Source organism: Dermacentor albipictus, chromosome 3 (genome assembly GCF_038994185.2).
Source record: "Dermacentor albipictus isolate Rhodes 1998 colony chromosome 3, USDA_Dalb.pri_finalv2, whole genome shotgun sequence".
Classification (NCBI taxonomy): Eukaryota; Metazoa; Arthropoda; class Arachnida; order Ixodida; family Ixodidae; genus Dermacentor; species Dermacentor albipictus.
This window is the reverse complement of record NC_091823.1, coordinates 128,181,349-128,203,884: the sequence shown is the minus strand read 5'-3', so window position 1 is coordinate 128,203,884 and position 22,536 is coordinate 128,181,349. Positions and strand designations below refer to the sequence as shown.

At 50.3% G+C, this 22,536-nt stretch overlaps 1 long non-coding RNA gene across 1 annotated transcript in view; it reads right to left on the bottom strand.

The window, feature by feature from the left end:
* The window catches only part of LOC135901650 (uncharacterized), a 49,919-nt gene extending 35,032 nt beyond the window's left edge, over window positions 1-14,887 (bottom strand). The window contains exon 1 of the long non-coding RNA XR_010564208.2: window positions 14,442-14,887. This is a non-coding gene — a long non-coding RNA (uncharacterized lncRNA). The remainder of the gene's footprint in view (window positions 1-14,441) is intronic.
* Window positions 14,888-22,536: the final 7,649 nt, after the last annotated feature.

The window sequence follows — 22,536 nt, the reverse complement described above, 5'->3', positions numbered from 1 at the left end:
ACAATGTCATCGACATTATATATATATATATATATATATATATATATATATATATATATATATATATATATATATATATATATATATATATATATATATAATGTCGACGCGTTACGTGAAGCAGAGGCATAGAAAGTGCAATTCAACGGTAGTGAGACGGTTTACTCAAAGCAGGTATATATATATATATATATATATATATATATATATATATATATATATATATATATATATATATATATATATATATATATATATATATATATATACCGTTGAATTGCACTTTCTATGCCTCTGCTTCACGTAACGCGTCGACATTATCGCAGCGGTTTTCCCTCCCCGACAGAGTTTCACTGTGCAGAAAACCATTTGTGAAGCTACAAGCAAGGGAAATAAATACTGACCGGTTCCAAACGCGGGCGCGCCACGACAGGGATAAATTATGGACACGTAAGCCGCTGCTTCACCTCTTTTACTTTCTTTGATTTTTTCGTGGCCTATAAACTGGAGACGTAGGGGCTAAGAATAACGGAGACGGCAACACAAAGCTGAACTCCCCCGGGTTCACGTTTTGCCGTTAGTGCAGCGCCCAGACCGCTAAATGTCACCCGAGGACCAAGGCAATTAGCATTGTCCTCCCAGGGTGCAGTGGGCCGCCGTCTTAGCCTCGTAATTGCGGCGGAGTTGAAAAGCAGGAAGGAATTACGCGGCCCTTAACCATAGCGCCGGGCCCTTTTTGTTTTATTTTTCTTCTTTTTTTGTGTTCTGTTGCGTCGTCTCTTTGCGTGTGCCGTCTGCTACAATTAAACCGTTTATACGAAGCACCGGCTAATGATAGCCGGCTTTCTAATTTCGGAGTGTCCACAGGCGCCTCGACGTCTGTACTTGCTTTTCGTGCGCCTTGAACGTGCACGCCGTTCTCGCCCGATGAATACTTAGGGATCAGCGTGAATATTCAGCGCGTTTAATGGCGTCCCAGCACCCGCGCGCGCGAAAATATGCAAAAGTAAAGCGGAAGGCAAAGTTCGCCTTGCCCCGCCTCAGTTGTCACCTTTACCTAAAGGACGAGGAGACGTAGCGCTGAATATTCTACCGTCCTCCTTCCTACCGCGAGGTGGCGTTTTCGACTTAACGTACATCAGCCGCGCAGTGGGGCTAATGTCAGATGACTCAAGTTGGCGGATTCTCTTCTGCATCTGTGATTTCCTTCTCGTTGACTCGTTTGCTTGCCTTCTTGCCGGTCTTGCTCTCCTTTTGTTGTTTCCTCCTCCCCCTCACTTTGCAGGCGCCCTTGCCCATCACGCACGCGTCCGCGATCGTGACGCTGGTTGGCCCCCTGATCCCCCGACCTAACCTCACCATGACCGGGAATACCCGGACACGCACGGCGTTCGCCACCCCGTCTATATTATGGCTTTATTTATTTTACTCCCCATTACTTTTTTTTTCTTTTATTGCGCGCCTTTGCATCGCAAGCACTTGCCGCAGTCGTTTTGCGAATAGTCGACTTGCTGGTTTCGTCGCGGTTCCTGTCCTCAAAGTCTGCTGCCATTGCTTTTATCGTCGTTATGAAGGCGAGAGCCTCAATTGGTTCGCTGCAATGGCTCACGCCCGAAAAAAGGGGCGTATGGTCCAGTGATACAAAAATAAAAGAGAAGTTGACGAGTGGTACAAAAAATATTATCGTCACCAATGGCTCATGTGTGTGTGAAAACTTTTATTGTACTGAGGTCCGGAGGCTCGACTTCTCAAGCCAAGGCGGGCCGCTCCCACGTTGGCACTGTCAGGCCAAGCCTTTCAGCGACATCATGGGCCCTCTGGACTGCCCTTAGTTGGTCCCGAAACAATGGGCTTTGAATCCTTTTCTCCCACTGTGTCCATTCTTCAACGAGGTTGGGGAGAGTCGCGGGACACCCCGCCAGCATATGTCTGATTCCAATGATGCCATTACAATCATTGCATTCCATCTTAATCTCCCTCTCTGGATATATTTTATTAATGGTGTACGGTGTGGGATATGTACCCGTTTGCAATAAGCGCAGTGAGACTGCCTGAGCCCTGTTCAGTTTTGAATGTGGCAATGGGAATTGTCTGCGTCCTAAATAGTAATGTTTGGTAACATCATTGTATGTTAATAAATGATCTCTGGATTCCCTCGCTTGATGGTGAACGGCTCGGTTGTGACTGTCACGGTTAGCAAGTCCTCGTGCCAAGTCATGAGCAACCTCATTGAGGTTTACCCGAGTCTCGTCCACTTTCCCCATATGCGCAGGAAACCATCGGATTTCAGTGCCCAAAAACTATAACGGATTCTGGAATGGCTCATACCCCCGTAAGCAAGCAAAGATGCAATGGCTGAATATGAATGAAGACATGAAAAAGAAAAGAACGAAGGAAAGTAAGGAAATATCAACATCTAGTATGGCTCATACACCCGTCAGCAAACAAAGAGGCAATGGCTGAATATGAAAGGAGAAAAAAAAAAGAAAGTAGGAACAAAGAAAGAAAGAAAGAAAGAACCTTTAGGCTATATGCTTTAGATGCTCGCATGTGCCGTTAAGGGGATCGACCTACAGCGCAATACGTTTACTTCACACTGCGGCTGGTTATGTCTTGCAAGAAGCCTGAACGCTCTGATCGGATAAGTTAATGCACTACCACGTCTGCAGCAGGCTTTTGGCTTCACATCTTACAGGAATGCAACAGGCTGCCGATTTATTTCATCGCTTCACTCTGGTTTCTTATGGGATCACGAGCAGTGTTATTCGAGTAAGCGATGAAACGTCATTCGAATACTGATGGCGCTGAATCGCACGCTAGTACGAATTTAATATTTATCGAATGGTTCCCATATAATGAGCGAGTTTTGCTATGTTTTCGAATGCACTGTGCTATATATGGGCTTACAGTGCACTCACAATGCATGCACGGCTCAGAGGCTGCGGGTTTCCTTTACCACCTCGCTATGCTCACCCACCTCGCGTTGACCCTTCTAGATTATGACGAACTCAACTTTATGACTATAGCTTTTCTGTTTGTTAAAGGGACACTAAAGGCAAATATTAAGTCAATTCGGACTGTTAATATACCATTCCATAAACGTCGCAACGCTTATTTCGTTCCAAGAAAAGAGTTAGCTTGAGAGAAAAGCACGTCTGAAGGGACCGCATACCTAGCTTTCACGTAATTAGAAAGAGGACAGAGGGGAAAGGGATAAAAAATAAAAATGAAAAAAATGCACGCACAGAGCACACATACGAAGCGCGTTCCAGTTAGACACGTTCATAAAGGCCAGTGAATCGAAAGAAGCGCAATAGCGCTTGCACGGCCCTCTTCTGTTTACTCAATTTCTCGGTGACTGATGAGGTGAAGTGCTGGGGTGGGGGCTCTCTTCTGGCGCTGCAAGCTTGTTCTCTATTTATGTGCTTTTTCTTGCATCATTAACAGGCAATGACGTTCGTGCTGTACCCTGCAGACTCCTACTGTGCTGGGAGACCCTCCCTGCAGATCTTGTCATGGAAGAGATGGTCTTCGACTCGTCTGGCGGCCGGCACAGACCGCTCGCGGCTCGGAAGCGGCTCAGTTCTTCAGTTGAATCAGACGCTGCTGATTCTGAACTTTCTGACTGAAGTTCGAAATATTCGGATGCTTTCATATCTGCCAAGCACCGCCTTTCAAGACGGCCGTCTCCGGCATCGTCCTCAAGCGAAGTGACTAACATATACAACAGCACCGTGACTACGACAGTAACTCTCATGCCCTTCGACATGATGGTAAGGCTGGATGCTATCTAAAGAATCTACAGACAGAAACTTAATGATTTCTACCTCAAACTGGCCCCTGCACTAATACAAGAGGTTCGCGTGAACCTCTGAAAAAAATGTCATTGACGTTGACACAGCAGATGATAAGATGGTGCAAACTCTGCTTGGTTTTTCAGAAACCTGTGGAGTCCACACGCGGCCTTACATACCTCAGGGTGCGCCTATAGCAGCTGGTGTCGTATCTGATGTGAACTTTGGAATTCAAATACGGCGTTTTTAAGAGCGTGATTGTTTTCACGCCATTATGCAAAATAATTAGCCTTTGAAGGTAGGACTCGTCAAAATGTATGACGATACTGTTTGCCTGTGGAAAGTTGCCTGTGAAAAGGCCGGACTTGTGCGCTAACCTGTTCGTTCTTTCGTACCAAGGCCCTTATGGTGTCATACATTCCTCGAGGTTGTTCAAGTTGAGGGCTTTTGCACGATCTGGTCTGTGCCAAATGCGGTGCGAATTGCCGTGTATATTCCTGTGAGAGTCAGACATATCGGTGCACTAACTCTAATGGCGAACCTTTGGCTACGGATAAAAGATGTCCCCCATTAAAGAATGTACTAAAGGCACTAAATGAGAAAGCTATAAAGAAGGCTGCAGGAGATGAAACCTGGCGTCGCCATAGTGCTGCTCCAGCGACTGTAAATGCCTCGACTAAGCAAAAGCGGAAAAGCATGAAGCGGAAGAACGGCTTGGTGAGTGACGCCTCGGCAAGGGCTACCGCTGAAGCTAAATAGATGCGCAGATTGTTTCATATGGGCAACGCTAGATGACGTCATGAAACCAGGGGAGGTTGGAGCATGCTGGAGAGGGGCGGTATTTTCCAAAAGCTTGACTTCGTGCCATGTTGGCACGAAGTCAAGCTAATGGTGTATGGTATCCAACACAATACTCGCCGCGCTTCCAAGTCGCTCGCTTTGGGAGAGAGAAATGAAGAGATAGAGGTAGGGAGGTTAACCAAGGACGTGCTCGGTTGGCTATCCCTACACTTGGGGAGGGGAAAAGGGAAGAACAGATGAGGAGAGAAAAGAAAAAATAATAGTCAGTCATTCACAGTGAGTCGCAGATGTTCCTCCACTGTCACAAGCGTTCATACAACCCAGTGCCCTTCAAGAAACGCAGAAGGGCTTTAGTGGCTTTTTGCGTGCGAGAGACACATAGGCCATGGCTCAAGGATATTTTCTTCTAAGAGCACTCTGTTGCCTAGCAGGTTGAGTTTCGCTTCTAAAGTACGTCACTGAGTGTCAAAGGATGGGCAGGGACATAGAAAGTGCTCTAGCGTCTCATCGCACCCGCACAAATCCTGCTTGGAGAGTGACATCCCTGCGGGCACAGCTTTCAACACAGACGATATTGCTCTGTGGATAAGCGGTCCTTCCCACCTTTGTACGCGGCTTCGAGCAAGCTTGCAAATAGCTCTGAACGTGACTTCGAAGCACCTGAGTTGCATAGTTGTATGTATACAGTGAACTCTCGTTAAGGCAAACTCGGTTAGGCTGAATTCTCGCATATAATGAACAACGTGGGAACGTTTGTTTGGTTTTCCAAAGGCTCAATGCAAAAAAAAAAAATCTGCTTAAGACGAACCGCCTCAGACGCAACCTTCGTTTAAAACGAACATTCAGAGTGACTGCCACCGCTACCGATCTTGGAGGCCTGCGGCGCACATCGCCCGTGGACAAAGGCGAAAACAAGAGGGGGAAACAAAAAGAGACAGGGACATTTCACTTCGTGAACGCGGGTGACGCGCAAGCGTATGGGTGCTATATCGCATACGAAGCTGTCGGCCATCGGTGCGGTTAGACTGTCCGCATCGCAGATCGTATTGAAGACAGGGCTCGCCTGGTCGCGCCACATGCAGCAGCCGTCGGAGTAGAACGCCCCCTTATAAACAATCGCTTACTAAGTTAACAAGCATGATGTCAGCGCGCGCCGGCAAACATGAACATATCACACTCGATGACAGCGGCCGCTCGCTGTCAAAACGCTGGCGTGAGGAATCGCGGCAGCAGTAGCCAGCGAAGGGGCCTTCGCGCTGTCTATCGCTTCAACGCAACCTGACCGGCGAGAACACAGCGCACACAAAGCTACGAGCCAGCGGCCCACATAGATTGTGCCCCCAAAGCAGGTCGCTTTCAAGATAAAGCCCGGGCGACCTGGCGTGGCCGCGCCATACGCAGTTGCTGTCGAAGTACAACGCCCCCTCTACCTCCGCTTCCCCCTCCCGCTGGTTCCTTGCGCGCGACGAAAGACGGCGGGGTACCTCTCTGCTTTCCTCCCTTGTACACGCGGGATTGAGCCACGATCGTTGGCTCACCCTTGCACACTTTCACTCGCACATACAGCGTTCGGCGTGCGAGAACGACGTTATCATGAGACGAACCCAATACGTCCGTATCGCAAACGAAACCAGTAGCAACTGAGGGGGAAGGTCAATCGAGCATGCCTCCGCCTACCTGTTTCCTCCGCGACACTTCCCCTCGTCTCTCCTTCCCCACTTCGCTCAACGTCACCTAGAGTAGACTTTCCTCTAAGTTGCGTTGCTTTGCCGTGCGCTCAGCGCGCTCCTTCGTACTTTCGCTATCTTGAGCCTAACTCTCTAGTGAAGTTCTTCCAGCAGCGCGAAGGCACAGAAAGATTTTTAAGGTCATTAGGGGAGATATCATCGTTTGTGGCTACTCGCCGATTTGTTCAGAAACGCCAAACATCCATCATGCTCTGGATGAAACCAAGCGAGAGTATTACTTGAGAACAGTTTTCTATTAAGTTCTGCTAAATAAATGCTCTCAGACAAAACGCCACACGACACAGCCGCGTCACATCAGGGAAGATCTTTGCGCCGATCCTAACTCTCTTGTATGCGTAGCCATGCGAACGACAATTAAAACATAGAGACGGATATTTCGGAGCAAAACAAGCTAGAAGAATTCTTCCAACTGATACTACGTAGAAACTCGACTGCCTCTAACTTTTCTTTACAAACATACTCACTATACTGCAGTCAACAAAAAGTTAATTGTTCCTGTTAGTTACTTGGGTTGCTGACAGCTATAATTTTCACCTCCGTTTGTGTCCCCCTGCCACATAACTTATTTGTACAGATGGCCTTCGCGTGCCTCCCAGTGCCTAACTTTAAGAAAATCATAAAGCTTAATTTTGAACACACTGCACATAATTGTAAAAGTAGCGATACAAGGTAGATAAAGAAGTTTTGAGGAAGACACACGAAGACTAAGGAGATGTATACAAAAATGCTAGTATCAAAAACGTGTATAGCCTACCTGATCAAATCAAGCAGGCTAGGTGACTAATTGTCACCGCCCTTGTCAAGAATGGCGAGCTGCGAAACGAGATTGCCACACAGTTACGACAGGGCGACACGACGCGCACCTCCCCCTCTCCGTCGCTGCAGCGGGGAGGCGTTCGAAGAAGCGGCCTTTGTGCTGGAATCCGCCGCCTTCCACCCGCCCCATCGACATTGTGGCGGAACGAGTTCGGTGTTTGAACAATGTTTCCGGAGTTCCCCAACGCGGAGCTGATTTGACACGCATGGACAAGCTGCCACGGGAACGACGTATTTTTGTGCTTCTCACGCTTCGGAGTGGCGCAGAACAACGAGCGACCCTCGAGCGGCACCAATAGTTCCCGGAACGGCACCCCGCCAACGCCGTCGTCAGGCATCTGAGCGCGGTTGCCTTTGTGTACGTAAACTGATCTTCAGAGCAGCTGCGAGTTGGTGATGAGTAAACGAACAGTCGCCGCGTCGTATGACCGGCGGATCGAGTGTATAAAAACTGTGGTTGTGCGAATGCTGAGGACACTTCACTTCTCTTGAGCAGTCATGTTAGACTGAGTCACTTCTCTCATGCAGTCATGTTGGACTGTTACTCTTTTTCTCAAGCAGTCATGTTAGACTGATTTAATTTCTGTAAATAAACCCTTTTTCCTCGTTCTCGATGAGAAGCAGTTCTTCACTTCATCAACGATCTCAGCGTAAATAAGTTGGACGACGGCATGGGCCAGCTACCTTCGAATTCATGCCGTACTCCAATCTTGGCAAAGGACCATGGACGATGGGATTGAGCCCCCAATCCTGACAACTGGCTGACAGCGGTGAGATGGACTTTGCGACATGGTGCTGTATCTGCGGTGAGTGCTTGGTTTTTGCTTTGACTCTCTAGGCTTCATTTTGTGGTTGTTCTGTTTAGAACCGTAGGGAAGCTAGATTGTTGTGTGTTAGCTAGGTTGTGTTTTCCTAGCTAGATTTAGAGAGCAGAATCAAGGCAGTAAAGCAGCAGTCATGGATTTAAGGACACTGCTGAGAGACGAGTTGTTGATTGTTGGTGAGGAACTGGGCCTAGATGTACGCAAGGAAATGCTCAAATCGGAATTATTGGAGCTAATTTCCAATCAGGCCAGTGAGGAAGATATTGAAATGGGAATGGAACTTCTCAAAAAGAGAGAGAAACGGGAAAGAGAAAGAGAAGAACGGGACAGAGAAAGAGAAGAACTGGACAGAGAAAAGCGAGAGAGAGAGGAACGCGATAAAGATCGCGAGTTTCAGTTAAGAAAAATGCAACTTGAACTTGAAAGCAAACGTTTGGAGTTGTCTCAAGGAAGTGAAGGCGCTCTGGGACGATCAAGTGAGGCAGAATCGTACCGCATGGACAGGCTGTTAAGGCCATTTGAGGTCGGGACCGACATAGGCTTGTTCTTAAGCAATTTTGAAAGGACTTGCGAAAAGATGAACTTCGGCCCGAGTACATGGCCACAGCGGTTGTTGTCTATGTTGCCGTGTGAGGCGGCGGAAGTAATCGCCAGATTGAGTGTGCAGGATGCATAAGATTATGCAAAAGTTAAGGCTAGTCTCCTGAAGAAATACCGCCTTTCAGCCGAAGCTTTTCGACAAAGGTTTAGGAGCACAGGCAAGAAAGATAGCGAGGGCTATCCGGAGTTTGCATATAGCTTAAAGGCCAACCTAGTCGAGTGGAAGCGCGGAAGCGTACGACAGCAGAGACATGATCATTGAATGCATGTGTTTAGAGCAGTTTTACAAAACCATCCCCCAAGCTGTGAAACTGTGGGTGCAAGACAGAGGTAATGTAAACACTGTGGAAAGGGCGGCTGAATTAGCCGAAGAGTACGCAACCCGCAGAAAGTTGAACGCCGAGGAGGGAAACTGGGACGGTCGAAATGGACCGCGGAAACCATTTCCGTTCAAGAAGGGTGCGCAAACTAAACGATCCGAGCCTGTAGACATGGCGGAAAAGCCCGCAGAAAAGAGCGAGGAGAAACTTAACGGAGAAACCGCACAAAAAGAACAGAAAAGAAAATTCGAATCTGTTAGACCGATTCGCTGTTACAAATGCCACAAACTGGGACATATAGCTGTAAACTGCGAGAAGTCTAGCGTAGTTTTTTCCTACGTGGAGGAAAAGGATGAGAATATGGAACTTTTAAGTCCACATCTCCACGACCTGCAAGTTAATGGAAAACCATGCCGAGTGCTAAGAGACAGTGCCGCCACGCTGGACATTGTCCATCCGTCTTACGTGATGGTAGATGACTTCACCGGAGAAGTAGCGTGGATAAAACAGGTTGTAGAAGAACACAGCGTGTGTCTGCCCATGGCCAAAGTCAAAATCAGTGGACCATTCGGGGAGCTAGAGACTGAGGCTGCAGTTTCCAAATTTTTGTCACTGCAGTATCCCTACATCTTTTCGAATCGTTCGAATCAGTTACTGCGTGACAGAGGGCTCAAACTGGGAGAGGGCATAGTACAGGCATTGACCCGAGGCCAAGCTCGTAAGATCGCGGCGCTTTCGGCTGAAAATGCTCAAGCTCCTCCAGCGGAAGCAGAAAAGGGCATAACTTCAATACCCGAATCCGAGCTAGGCCCGAGGGACAAAAGAACAGTTGAGGAGAGCCTGCCAGCTGACCAGCTCAATGAGAGCGTAGCACTAGAGTGTCAGAGTTCTAGCCTGCAGGAAGAGCAAGCAGACGCGCTCACAAGCGAGACAGGGTCGTTATTATCACCGGCCTCAAAGAACTTCGATCAACTCTTACGCGTGTATAGAGAGTCACTGGCAGCTGAGCAAAAGAATGATGAGAGCTTAGCTAAATTACGTGACACAGCTAAAGAAGGCATTGCTAGGCGCAACGTAACGATACATGAGAGAGGAGGATTGTTGTATCGGCATTACAGAGATCGAAAGGGTAAGATTTTAGATCAGTTAGTCATACCTACTAAGTATAGGGAGGACCTTTTGAGTCTTTGTCATGGAAATGGGTGGTCCGGCCACCTAGGCATAAACAAATCAAAGGAAAGATTGCTTATGGAATACTACTGGCCTGGCTGTTTCAAAGATGTAGAAAACTTTGTAAGATCATGCGACGCCTGCCAGCGTTCTGGTAAACCAGGAGAGACTTGGAAAGCTCCACTGAAGGTAGTGCCCTTAATAACAGAGCCTTTCAGACGGCTTGTAATAGACACGGTAGGGCCTCTTCCAAAAACAAAATCAGGCTACAGGTACTTGTTTACCATGCTGTGTCCGGCTACCAAGTTTCCAGAAGCAATCCCTTTGAAAGAGCTCAGCTCCACCGAAGTAGTAGACGCGCTTTTGACAGTGTTTGCACGAGTTGGGTTTCCAGCCAAAATTCAGGCAGATCAAGGGTCAGTATTCACGAGCGCACTGACTTCCACATTCTTGCAAAAGTGCGGGGTAAAGTTAATACACAGTTCTGTCTATCACCCTCAGTCAAACAGTGTAGAGAGGTGGCATTCGGTGCTTAAGCGAGTTTTGCGTGCGCTCTGTTACGAGCACAAGGAGGACTGGGAAAACTGTCTGCCGGCAACTTTGTTTGCTTTGCGAACGGTTCCACATGAGGCGACAGGGTTCTCACCAGCAGAAGTAGTGTATGGGAGGACACTCCGGTCTCCACTGAGAATGTTGAGAGAGATGTGGGAAGAAAGAGGGGAGATTCCGACAGTGGTTGAATACGTGCTAAATTTACTGGAACGGCTAAGCGCAACCCAAGAACTAGTCGGAAAGAACATGGCACTAACTCAAAAGAACGCCAAATTCTATTACGACAAGAATGCGAGGCTTCGTACGTTTAAAGTCGACTTAACGATGAAAGCGGAAAAGTGTAGGTTTGGTTGTTCGAAGGTTACATATCTGGGCCATGTTGTCGGTCAAGACATGAGACGGCCGGCTGAGCTGAAAATAGTGACGATTGGAGATTTTTCTCAGCCGCGCACGCAAACGGACCTTCGTTCATTTTTGGGACTTGTGGGGTACTATCAACGGTACATTCCGAATTACTCGCAATTGGCAAGTCCATTAACAGACACCCTCCGAAAGGGAGCACCGAGTAACGTACACTGGGATAAGGACAAGGAGAACGCTTTCCAAAGTTTGAAAACGCTTTTGGTTTCTCGCCCTGTGCTTCGCGCGCCAGACTACACAAAGGAATTCATAGTTCAATGCGACGCAAGCGACAGAGGTATGGGCGTGGTACTTAGTCAGGTCGGCGACGATAACGAGGAGCATCCTATCCTCTACGCCAGCCGTAAACTAAATGTAAGAGAGGAAGCCTACAGCGCTTCAGAGAAGGAATGCGCTTGTTTGGTTTGGGCCGCCCAGAAGTTGTCGTGTTACTTGTACGGAGCGAAGTTCATCTTCGAGACCGACCACTGTCCTCTGACGTGGCTCAATCAAATGTCACACAAAAACGGCCGCTTGCTCCGATGGAGCCTCACTCTCCAAGAGTACAACTTCTCCGTTAGATATAAGAAGGGAAAGTTGCATAGCAATGCGGATGGTTTGAGCAGGCTAATTTGAATTCTGCGTTTGAGGGTCCCGCCTAAATTTTAGGGTTACTAGTGTTAGCTTTTCTTTAGGCGAAGAAAATCCCCTCTCATTCAGCAGAATTCCCTCCATTAATTGCTGAATTTGTCAGCAGGAATTTGCTTCAGAAACTGGCATAGTGAAATGTAACATTTTTTTTGTTTCTGCACTTATGTTGTTGTTGTTTTTTTTTTTTTGAAGCCTAGCGAGTCTAAAGTGAGAGCCAATGCACGTCATCTCGGCGCAGAGCCGTGTTGTGGGGTTCATTTTGCAGTTGCCTGTCCTTGTTGGATGTTTTGGGGCGGTGACATCAATGCACAAGTGGTCGCTGCGAGCCAAGACATCAATCCCCCCCCCCCCCCTGACCAGCAGCCGTTCTCTTCCTGCCTAGCGGTTGTCAGCGCTAGACAGTCGAGATTTTCCGGGCCATGGAGGCGCTGTCAAGAATGGCGAGCTGCGAAACAAGATTGCCACACAGTTACGACAGGACGACACGACGCGCACCTCCCCCTCTCCGTCGCTGCAGCGGGGAGGCGTTCGAAGAAGCGGCCTTTGTGCTGGAATCCGCCGCCTTCCACCCGCCCCATCGACATTGTGGCGGAACGAGTTCGGTGTTTGAACAATGTTTCCGGAGTTCCCCAACGCGGAGCTGATTTGACACGCATGGACAAGCTGCCGCGGGAACGACGTATTTTTGTGCTTCTCACGCTTCGGAGTGGCGCAGAACAACGAGCGACCCTCGAGCGGCACCAATAGTTCCCGGAACGGCACCCCGCCAACGCCGTCGTCGGGCATCAGAGCGCGGTTGCCTTTGTGTACGTAAACTGATCTTCAGAGCAGCTGCGAGTTGGTGATGAGTAAACGAACAGTCGCCGCGTCGTATGACCGGCGGATCGAGTGTATAAAAACTGTGGTTGTGCGAATGCTGAGGACACTTCTCTTGAGCAGTCATGTTAGACTGAGTCACTTCTCTCATGCAGTCATGTTGGACTGATACTCTTTTTCTCAAGCAGTCATGTTAGACTGATTTAATTTCTGTAAATAAACCCTTTTTCCTCGTTCTCGATGAGAAGCAGTTCTTCACTTCATCAACGATCTCAGCGTAAATAAGTTGGACGACGGCATGGGCCAGCTACCTTCGAATTCATGCCGTACTCCAATCTTGGCAAAGGACCACGGACGATGGGATTGAGCCCCCAATCCTGACACCCTGTTTGAAACGGGATGCCAATAAATCAGCAGCAGCAACAGATGCAGAAACATCGTATCGTACCACCTGTCACGCGATCTGAAATGCGCACCGCGTCGCGTCGATAGATGCGAAGTTTGCATTGCGGTTGTATTGTATTCCAAAAAGTGTCACGATATGTAGTAGTTGCCTGGTAACGTTCCACGTGTCAACGGATATGACATGTGCGTTGTGTAGTCTCGATACCTGTGTTTACCCTTCGGTACACGTTTTGGTGCCTCCTCGCAAGGTACGCACCGCTGCTGAAGAAGCGAATCTTGAGCTACATGCGCGGCTGCGACTATACAACGTCGGGTTCAGCAGATCGCTGTACAGAGAGCAGCGCAAGCCGCAGCTCACCGTTGACGGCGGGCGGACAGTTCAGTTCGTTCTCGTGAATATGGCGCAAAGACACTTCGCCGCGAAAACCCTCTTGTGCAAGCTGCCGAAAATGGAACTCCTATGGAGCCGCTCCTCCAGCTGACGTTGCGTCTGTGCCGCGTATGGCGAGCAGGCCTGTAGACGCTTTCGCAAAGCTTCTAATGACTGGAAGGGTCTTTTCCTCAACATCGCTCTTGTCACAGGTCCTTCAAGCTTCACAGAAAATGCAACTACCTTTCACGTTGAAATAGTGCAACGATACCTTCCTGCCTTTGTAAATTACCGCTTATGGGGCATTTAATGAAATAAGAATAAAGAAAAAATGAATAAATTAATGGAAGAAGAAAGCGAATTTTTTAGGAGCTCGATAGGGCTTTTAGATGCTGCGCAGCCTCAGTAACGATGTGGCACAGTGTTGTTTCCTCAACATATGCACCAAAATTTAGCACTTCCTGTGATGGCATTTGTGATTGGCGTCATATACATAAAATACGACGCACATATGGGTCTTCGCTTGGTGTTCCAAATCGTAAGTACGAGCCAATTGAGCGGAATTCACATTATTTCTGATGATGGAAATTTGTTGTGCATCTTTACCTCAAGTGCATATAAGAAAGCTTTTCCTAATGCCTTCATGTCTTGCAAAGAAGAATGGCTCGTCTTTTGAAAGTCGCCTTTCTAGCTTGACTGTACTGCCTAACAGAAAAGCTACAAGTTAAGTGACTGTTGAAGGATGGGTCGAAGTTTCATATCATTTGTGCAAAAGTGAATCCAAATGCATTCATACAAAATGCAGAGTGTAAAGGTCAGTAATTGACTGTCCAGTGGGAAGTTGTCACACTGATTTCGGGGCCGTGCGGATGTTGCGGGGAGAGATAGAGTCGGGAGACGCAGGCGAGCACCGCAAACAGACTTTACTAGCAACAACCCCAAAATAAAACACACTCGAAATAGAATTAGAAACTCAACCGACAAATGTAAAACTCCACACTGAATTTCTTATTTTAAATAATGTCCTTATCTTCGCCTACGTGCGTCCTTAGCGCGTTTCGCGCAAAAGTGCGGCAACCCTGCCCTATGGCTACACGCTAACAAAACAGAACGCTCTTACGAGGCTCAGTCGTGGTACGCATCTCCAAGTCCGATGTGCGTCGGCTTTTGCTCACCATCGGTGCTCCCGCCGACTCCGTAAGTTTGACTTCCTTGGCATCGGCCGGCCAGCTCCTCCGTCTCGGATGCCGGCGCCCCGAACTATGTTGGTGACGTGTCACATAGGCCTGCCTGGCTTTGCCTAACACCGGGCTCCGCCGCTACCTCTCCGTGTGCCGACGAGAAGCTCCGGGGACTATCGTCCATGCTGGTCTGCCGAAGAAGGGGGATCCAGTTCCTGGAGTGTCCCGGCAGGGCCGTGGGAGGCTGCAGCAGGTCTAGGGAGCCTCGCTCGAACGTCGCCGAGGTCGACGGCTACACCCTGGGTCGCCAGCGCCGCGGGCCCGCCCGAACCTCCATGGGTCCCGTCGCCAGAACGAAGCTGGTGCTGCAACCTTCCTGGCCTAGAGCCACGTCGATAATGCCACCTTGGCGCCGCTTCTCCTCCGATCACACCTCGGGTCACGCGCCTCGAGGGCTCGTGCCGTTCGGACCGGTCGGCGCACATCGTCCTCTTCTTTTCCTTTTGTGTCCCCTGCCTTTTACATATGACAGAAGTCCTTGCTCATTAGTTTCCCCGTGTCCCATTTTACTCCTCTGTCCTTCAGACTGCCGCCGATCTGTCCGCATTTCCATAAACAGCTAGAAGATACGCTACGTAAACAGTGCTGCTAAGTAAATTTTATTACTTTTTAAAAGATACTTTTATTACGAAGACTCATCTGTCTCTTTGTTTAGGTAAAGATCATCTGTTTAGGTAAAGATCCCGGAAGCATATAAACATCCGGCGATAATAAACTGATTTTATGCAGGTGCACTCATTTCGCTCTCTCTGATATTCGCAGGACATAAAATCAATTTATCAACCAGGAGGTGGTTTTAGGACTCATGTACCAACTGCCAAAGACTAGCAAATGTGTAGAACATTTGGTAGTGGTGCGAAAAGGTGTTAAATGTGAGTGAGCTCTCCGTTGTTGGCAACGTTAGCTTTAATATGATCAGCATAATTATTTTTTCATTTGTTTACTATTTAAATTTATTTATTATTTATTTTATTATTATTAGTTTATTAGTTTATTTCTAACTATTTGCTGCAGAACACGAACAAGGATAGTATCCGAGGTGCTCTGTTCCTCAATTTTTCCACAGCATCTGATTTATAACCTAACAGAACTTATACTGCGCAACAGGACAAAGCTTTCAATGTCATCGGACATAGCAAAGCACACTACGACACGAAGAACGCGCATCCACCAAAAACTCTTGTGCCAGCCTCATTCATCATTTTCTACCCCCAACAAAATTCCCTCAGACGCCACACACATGCTCCCCGTGTTCCCGCTCCTTCCCCAGAAACCTCACAAGGGCGGAAGAGAGAGAGAGAGAAACAACTTTATTTTGCCACTGCAGGGTAGGAAGTTAGGGCAGGTAGGCCTAGTGTGGCTCCCAGGTGGGGGCGACGTCTTGGGCCCACGAAACGAGTGCGAGTTGCGTTTTCTTGTCTTGCCTTGTCAGCAGCTGGTTCCAACCCTCTTCGGAGGGAACTGGCAGTAATGATCGTGGGGGAGGGTTACCCTCGCATCCCCAGAGAATGTGTGCCCGAGTGGCGAACACTCCATGGTCGCACTTAGTGCAGACGGGGTCATAATCCCCTCCAGTGATTAAATAAAGTCTAGAATGACTGAGTATTGAATCGGTCTGCAGTCTGCGAAGCATGGTGGCTTGCGCTCGTTCGAGGTCGGGGTGGGGAGGCGGGTACACGCGTCTCGTCTCCTTATAGAAGTTTGTAATTTCAGCGTAGGATTTGGGGGCCTCTGCGAGCGCATCTGGGTTCGAGGGGCCGGCCGCCCGGTTAGTTAGGCCTCGGGCTAAACGGTCGACCCCTTCGTTCCCAGAGTTCCCCGCGTGAGCAGGTACCCACACTAAGCTTATAGTTCTGTCGAGAGTGCAACCGCGGAGGATGTGTGCGGCGGGGAGACAGAGTGAGTTTTTTGAGAAATTTTGGATGGCTTGTTTAGAGTCACTGAGAACCGTGCTTGTGCGGGGATCCGCGATGGCTAGCGCGATCGCAACCTCTTCGGCAGCGGTGGAGGAATGTGTGCGCACTGTAGCGGCACTGATGAGAGTGGTGGTTGGCGTCGCTACGCAGGCTACGTATGTGTTACAGTCGCATTTCGCCGCGTCCACGTACATGGCATGTTCGTCGGCGGAGTAGGTGACGTCTAAGGCTTGTGCCTTCAGTTGGCGGCGCCTATCGTGACGGCCGGGTAGCATGTTCTTGGCCATGGGTCTGATGACTAGCCGACTGAAGACTCCAGTCGGGAGGGGAGCAGTGGGGTGGATGTCACCTGTAGGGTTGATATTAAGACGATTAAGAATGTAACGACCGTGTTCGGCGCGAGAAAGACGGTGTACCTGTGCAGTCTTGTGTGCCTCTATCAGCTCTGTGAGGGTGTTGTATACTCCAAGCTGAAGGAGACGCTGTGTGCTGGCGGACTGGGGCAGTCCCATTGCCGCCTTGTACGCCGAGCGGATGATGCTATTTACTGCCTCTTCGTCTTTGCGGCGGAGGTGGTAATAAGGGTATGTGTAGACAATCCTACTAATGAGGTAGGCTTGTGTGAGGCGGCAGAGGTCGGTCTCCCGCATTCCCCTGCGGCGAGTGGCAATGCGTCGGATTAGGCCGTTGATTTGGTGGGCTGTGGTTCGGAGGCGTTGGATGGCTTCCGAGTTCTGCGTGTTGTTCTGAACCAGCATGCCTAACACGCGGATGGTCTGTACGGGGTCTATGGGGTGGGTGGCAATGTGAAGCGTGATTGGCTCTTGAGGGTCGGGGACGGGTCGGCGAACACGTCTGTCTCGTATAACTAACAGTTCAGACTTGGTGGGCGAACAAACGAGACCGTTTGCCTGTACGTAAGTGTGGACGGTGTCGATTGCCTGTTGAAGTGAATCTTGTATCTCCCCGTCCGAGCCAGTGTTTGTCCAGAGGGTAATATCGTCGGCGTATATTGAGTGCTTAATGTGGGGTATGGTGTCGAGAAGTGTGGGAAGGCCCCGCATAGTAATGTTGAATAGGAACGGGGACAAAACAGCTCCCTGTGGTGTTCCCCGGGTGCCCATGGTGACTTTGTCACTGCAGAGGTCTCCAATGTGGAGTTCAGCAGTGCGGTTGTAAAGAAAGTTGGCAATGTAGTTGTAGGTGCGAGTGCCTACATTCATCTGTGAGAGGTTGGTCAGTATAGAAGCGTGCGACACGTTGTCGAACGCTTTACTGACGTCGAGGCCGAGAATGGTGCGTGTCGCCCGGATGGGACCCGGGTCGAGTATGTCGTGTTGTATCTGCCACATGATGTCTTGGGCAGAGAGTCCAGCCCGGAACCCAAACATCGTGGGGGGGAGGAGATTCTCCTTGTCTGCGTGAGTGTGGAGTCTGTTCAGTACTACGTGCTCCATAACCTTCCCCAGGCAAGACGTGAGCGAGATGGGCCGCAGGTTGCCCATATCGAGTCGTTTGCCTGGTTTGGGTATGAAGATTACCTTGGCATGCTTCCAGGAGTCTGGAAGGCGACCTTCATGCCAGTGGTGGTTGAAAAGGTCCGCAAGTGCTGCGACCGACTGGTCGTCCAGGTTGCGGAGCATTTTGTTGGTAATATGGTCATCGCCGGCGGCCGCAGTGGTCTTGATGCGGTTGAGAGCGGCGCGGACTTCCGACGCCGTGATGTCTCTGTCCATGTCTGGGTTCTGGGAGCCTTTGTAATTTAAGGGGGTGGGAATGTCGGTGGAGGTGTTTATGTATTTGTCTTTCAAGGTAGCGAGGAGTTCCTGGTTCGTGCCTGGAAACGCGTGTATGACGCGGTTGAGATTCTTTTGTGATGCTGACTTGGTGTGGGTCGGATCAAGCAAGTGCTTGAGCAGAAACCATGTGTTCTTGCATCCCAACTGCCCATCGAGTCGGTCGCAAGTCTGATACCACTGTTCCTGACTAAGTTTGGTGGAGTAGGCTTCGATCTCTCGTTCTAGGCGAGCGAGGCGAAGCTTGAGAGGGCGGTTGTGTTTGCGTCGGAGCCAGCGAGCGTGGAGGCTGCGCTGGGCCTCCCACATATGCATGAGTTTAACATCTGGGGTGGGGCCACCCTCCTCCTGCGTGACTGTGGAGGTGGCGTTGGCTGCGTCGCGGAGCAGAGTATCTGTCCATGTGTTGAGGTCGTCTATGGGGCTTTGCGGACGCTGAGTTCGTACGTACCGGAAAGCATCCCAGTTGGTGTGTTTGAATGTGCGGCGAGGGCCCTTGCTGTGTGTGGCTGTGAACGTAGTGCTGAGAACATAGTGATCGCTACCTATGTTCATACCGAGATTGTCCCAGCGCGCATCTGGGATGTTGCGGGCGAAAGTGAGGTCGGGGCAGCTGTCTTTCGTGATGCTGTTACCGATACGGGTGGGCCGTTCGGGGTCGAGGAGGAGCGTCAGAGCCAGTGTCTGGGCAGTGTCCCAAACCTTGGCTCCTTTACGACCGCAGGCTCTGCTGGGGTAGCCCCACTCGGCGTGTGGTGCGTTAAAGTCACCCACTATAAGTAGCATCTCGTTCCGCGCGATCGCACACGCCTTGCGGAGGAGAGTGGCTACATTAGTGCTCTTGTCACTTGGGGGGCTGTACACGTTTAAGATGTTGAGTGGGGATTCGGTTCGGCTGTTTGGAAGGACCTGCACGAAAGTGTGTGGGACTTCGGGGTAGTCAAGATCGAGTTGATTGGCGGTGAGGTTGCGGTGTACAAGGATCGCGGTGCTCGGGCGGAGATCCGGCGCCACCGATTGGTTGTAAGCAGTATAGCTGGCTAGTTTTGTGTCGGTGTATGTTTCCTGGAGGGCTATAATGTGGGGTGTAAATGGCTGGGCCTGCAGGGTATACTCCAAGGCTCTCCGCTTTGCCTTGAAGCCCCTGCAGTTCCACTGCCATACTGTGATGGGCGCGCTAGCCATCGCGTTTCCTGTAGGGTTCGGGACGCTGCGGAAACGCTACGTCGGTTTTGATAATACCGCCAGCAGACGCACGCGCGGCTGCACTCTCGGTAGAGGGAAGCGCACCAGGCGACTGAGTGGGCTTTGATGTCGTGAGGGCGTCAGTTTGCGGAGGGCCCGCGAGGTGGTCGAGGCGTGCGGTTAGGGTTTGAATATTGGTTGCCATTTTAGTGCAGCCTTCAATGAGCTGGTCGATAGTGGGGGTCAGCCGTTTTAGGACGTCCTCTATTTTAGATAAGCGGGCGTCAAAAGTTTCGAATTTTGCGTCAAGGTCAGAGGTAGAGGAGGGGGGAGGTGCCTTGCGCTTATTGCACTTGGGCTGGTCGGTGTCCATGTTGGGGTCATTGGTGGAGTCGGAGGTGGGAGCGCGAGCCACCTGCTGCGGCCGCGGTTGTGGGTGCGCCTGTGCAGACTCAAGGCTATGAATTTTAGCATTTGCCTGTGCTAACTGTAGCTGTAGTTGCTTAACCATTTCTGCCAGTTCCCTTACCTGGGGGTCGGGCAGTTGGCTTGTGGCTGGTGGAGGGCTCTTCCACGCGACCTGTTTGGTGGACTTGGTATCCGGCCCGACCTGGGAGGTTGCCCGGGAGTCCCGAGAGCGCGATGGGGAGCGGCTAGGGCTGTTGTGACTGGAGCCGCTGCTTCGCAGTGGTGGGAAAGCGTCATTTCCTGGGGGTCGTTGTTGGCGGTCGCGGCTCCGAGAGCGAGACTGATGACCACGTGACAAGGTGCCGGGGTCAGTTTCAGTGTCCGTGGAGGATTTGGAAGATTTAGCTCGGCTGGTTGGCACGAAACGGTATTTACAGCTTCTACTGCCGGTGGGATGTGGGCCTTTGCATACGATGCACGTGGCTTGACAAGTGGGTGGTTGGCCGACTGGTTGAGGTTCGTGGGCCACACTGCAGCGGCGGCAAATGGGTTGGCGCGGTTGTGGGCACACATCTGTTCTGTGACCTAGCTTGCGACAGTTGAAACAAGCCTCCGGGCGCCCCTTGTAAGGGAAGACCTCGAAAGTGAAGCCCAAATACCGCATGTATCGGGGCAGCTTGGTGTTGGCAAACGTGACGACAAAGTGTCGTGTCTGGCCCATACGCCGCGCAGCAACGATAGGGATGTCGGGATTGCGAGCCCGAAGCTCGGCGAAGATTTCGGTGTCGCTTTCATAGCTGTAAGCCCGGTACAGAATCCCTCGCACGGAGTTGTCTGGGGCTGGGGCGTAGGCGGCAACAGGGACTTCTGTGGTGTCGATGGTGATGGCGCGGACCTTGGCGTATGACACTGCACGAGCACTGTCAGGCGTGCTCACTGTCACTGTGTTGTTAGTGGGGTGCATTCTAACCTGGTCGGCAGTAACTGCCAGGCGTTGGTCGACGTTGGCTGCTGCGTAAATGGCAACAGCCAGCCGGGCGGGGCCGACGGTGTGGAGGTTGAGTGTGCCCTGCGGGCGAAGGACTATCTTGAGGTCGTCCGAGGGCAGGCGGGGAAGCGGGCGCTTTCTGGTCGGCGGTGGAGGGCGGCCGCGTTGCCGCGCATTCGGGGCAGACAGCGTCGTGGCCGGCGTCTGGGCTCCGGCAGGTTGTTGTTCAGGCGGAGATGGGCGTCGGTAGCGGCGTTGCATCTCGAACGCCGTCCATGTGCCGTCGGATAACTCCGCGGCGGTGATATCGGAGCCTTCTACGGTGTAAGGCATCTTCCATGCGGCGTTGGGCGCGGCAGGGTGCGGCGTCACCACCGCAGCTTGGTATGGGAGAGTCCGCTTCAAAAAGGTGGTCGGTGGGAAACGGCGAGAAGGCCGCTTCCCATATCAAGGGCGGAAGAAATTGCCCTGAGGTGAATTGGTATAGCCCTCCCGCCTGCTGTCACCTGCAAGCGGAAGGGAATCATCAAAGACGACGAAGCCTGCGCCACCCAGTGTACAACCCTGAACTAAGACACCGATGTGTACTACTTGGGGTGAGCCTGCCCAGGCAAACGACTGATCCCGGAGCCCTTCCTCAGATGATCTGGATTCCGCAGTGACTGGCATGTTCACTTCGGTGTCGAAATGACTGTCATTACAGAGCCTTCCTGGACTTCCCTCCTGCTCGATGAAGGGTTGCATTCACGTTTTGTACCTATTTTCACCACGCCGCACGGCATCCCTTCCAAAACAAAAAAAAATGAACATAGCATCACTATAATCAGCATAACATTTTATGTCCCCAGCAGGACGAAGGCCTTTCTCTGCAAACTGGTCACCCCTATCTCGCACCAGTGGACTTCATCATATGTGTACCTCACTCAAAAATCCCCATTTTATCCCATCTGCCTCCTGATACTAGAAACAAGAGGAACTGTATCCTATACCGAATTTCAACAAAGGCGTGTTTTCTCTCGCTTCACGAAGCGATTCGTCACAGCGGGGCAGGAGAGGCTAGAAGGTCATTACCCCTGCTGGCCGATCGTAACAAGGCCTACTTCTAGTAAACATAAATACCCAAGTTAGTGGTCGCATTGGCAGCCTACGCCATAGCGCAATAGGTAGCGATGTAGGTAATGCAGTATGTAATACAATAGGTAATGCAGGGCCACGAGCGGCCATTCGCGCAGCAATTTTGCGTATATTCGCAGGCTTCTTTCACGCTCGGAAAAACATTTTTATGTACCACGTATTGAACAAGAGAAAGCTGTATCGCGAGTTTTTCATGTTGCTCTACAATTTCCTCATTGACACTTTTCATCTAAATATAATATTTCAGAAGCTGCCAAATTATTTAAGACCAATTTTCTCATTAGGCGGATTGTAAAAAATACTGAGTAAGATCTCCATGCAACGGCAAACAACGTTACCTGGGTTCTGTTCAGCTACGTGGCACTTGCATATTTTTAAATCTTGGTGCATGATAGTTGGGAAACCCTAAAACATTAATTAAATTACGGGGTTTTACGTGTCAAAACCATGATCTGATTATGAGGCACACCATAGTGGGGGGACTTCGGATTAATTTTGACCCCCTGGAGTTTTTTAATGTGAGCCTAAATCTAAGTACACGGGTGTTCTTGCATATTGCCCTCATCGAAATGCGGCCGCCATGGTCGGATCTGATCGCGCGA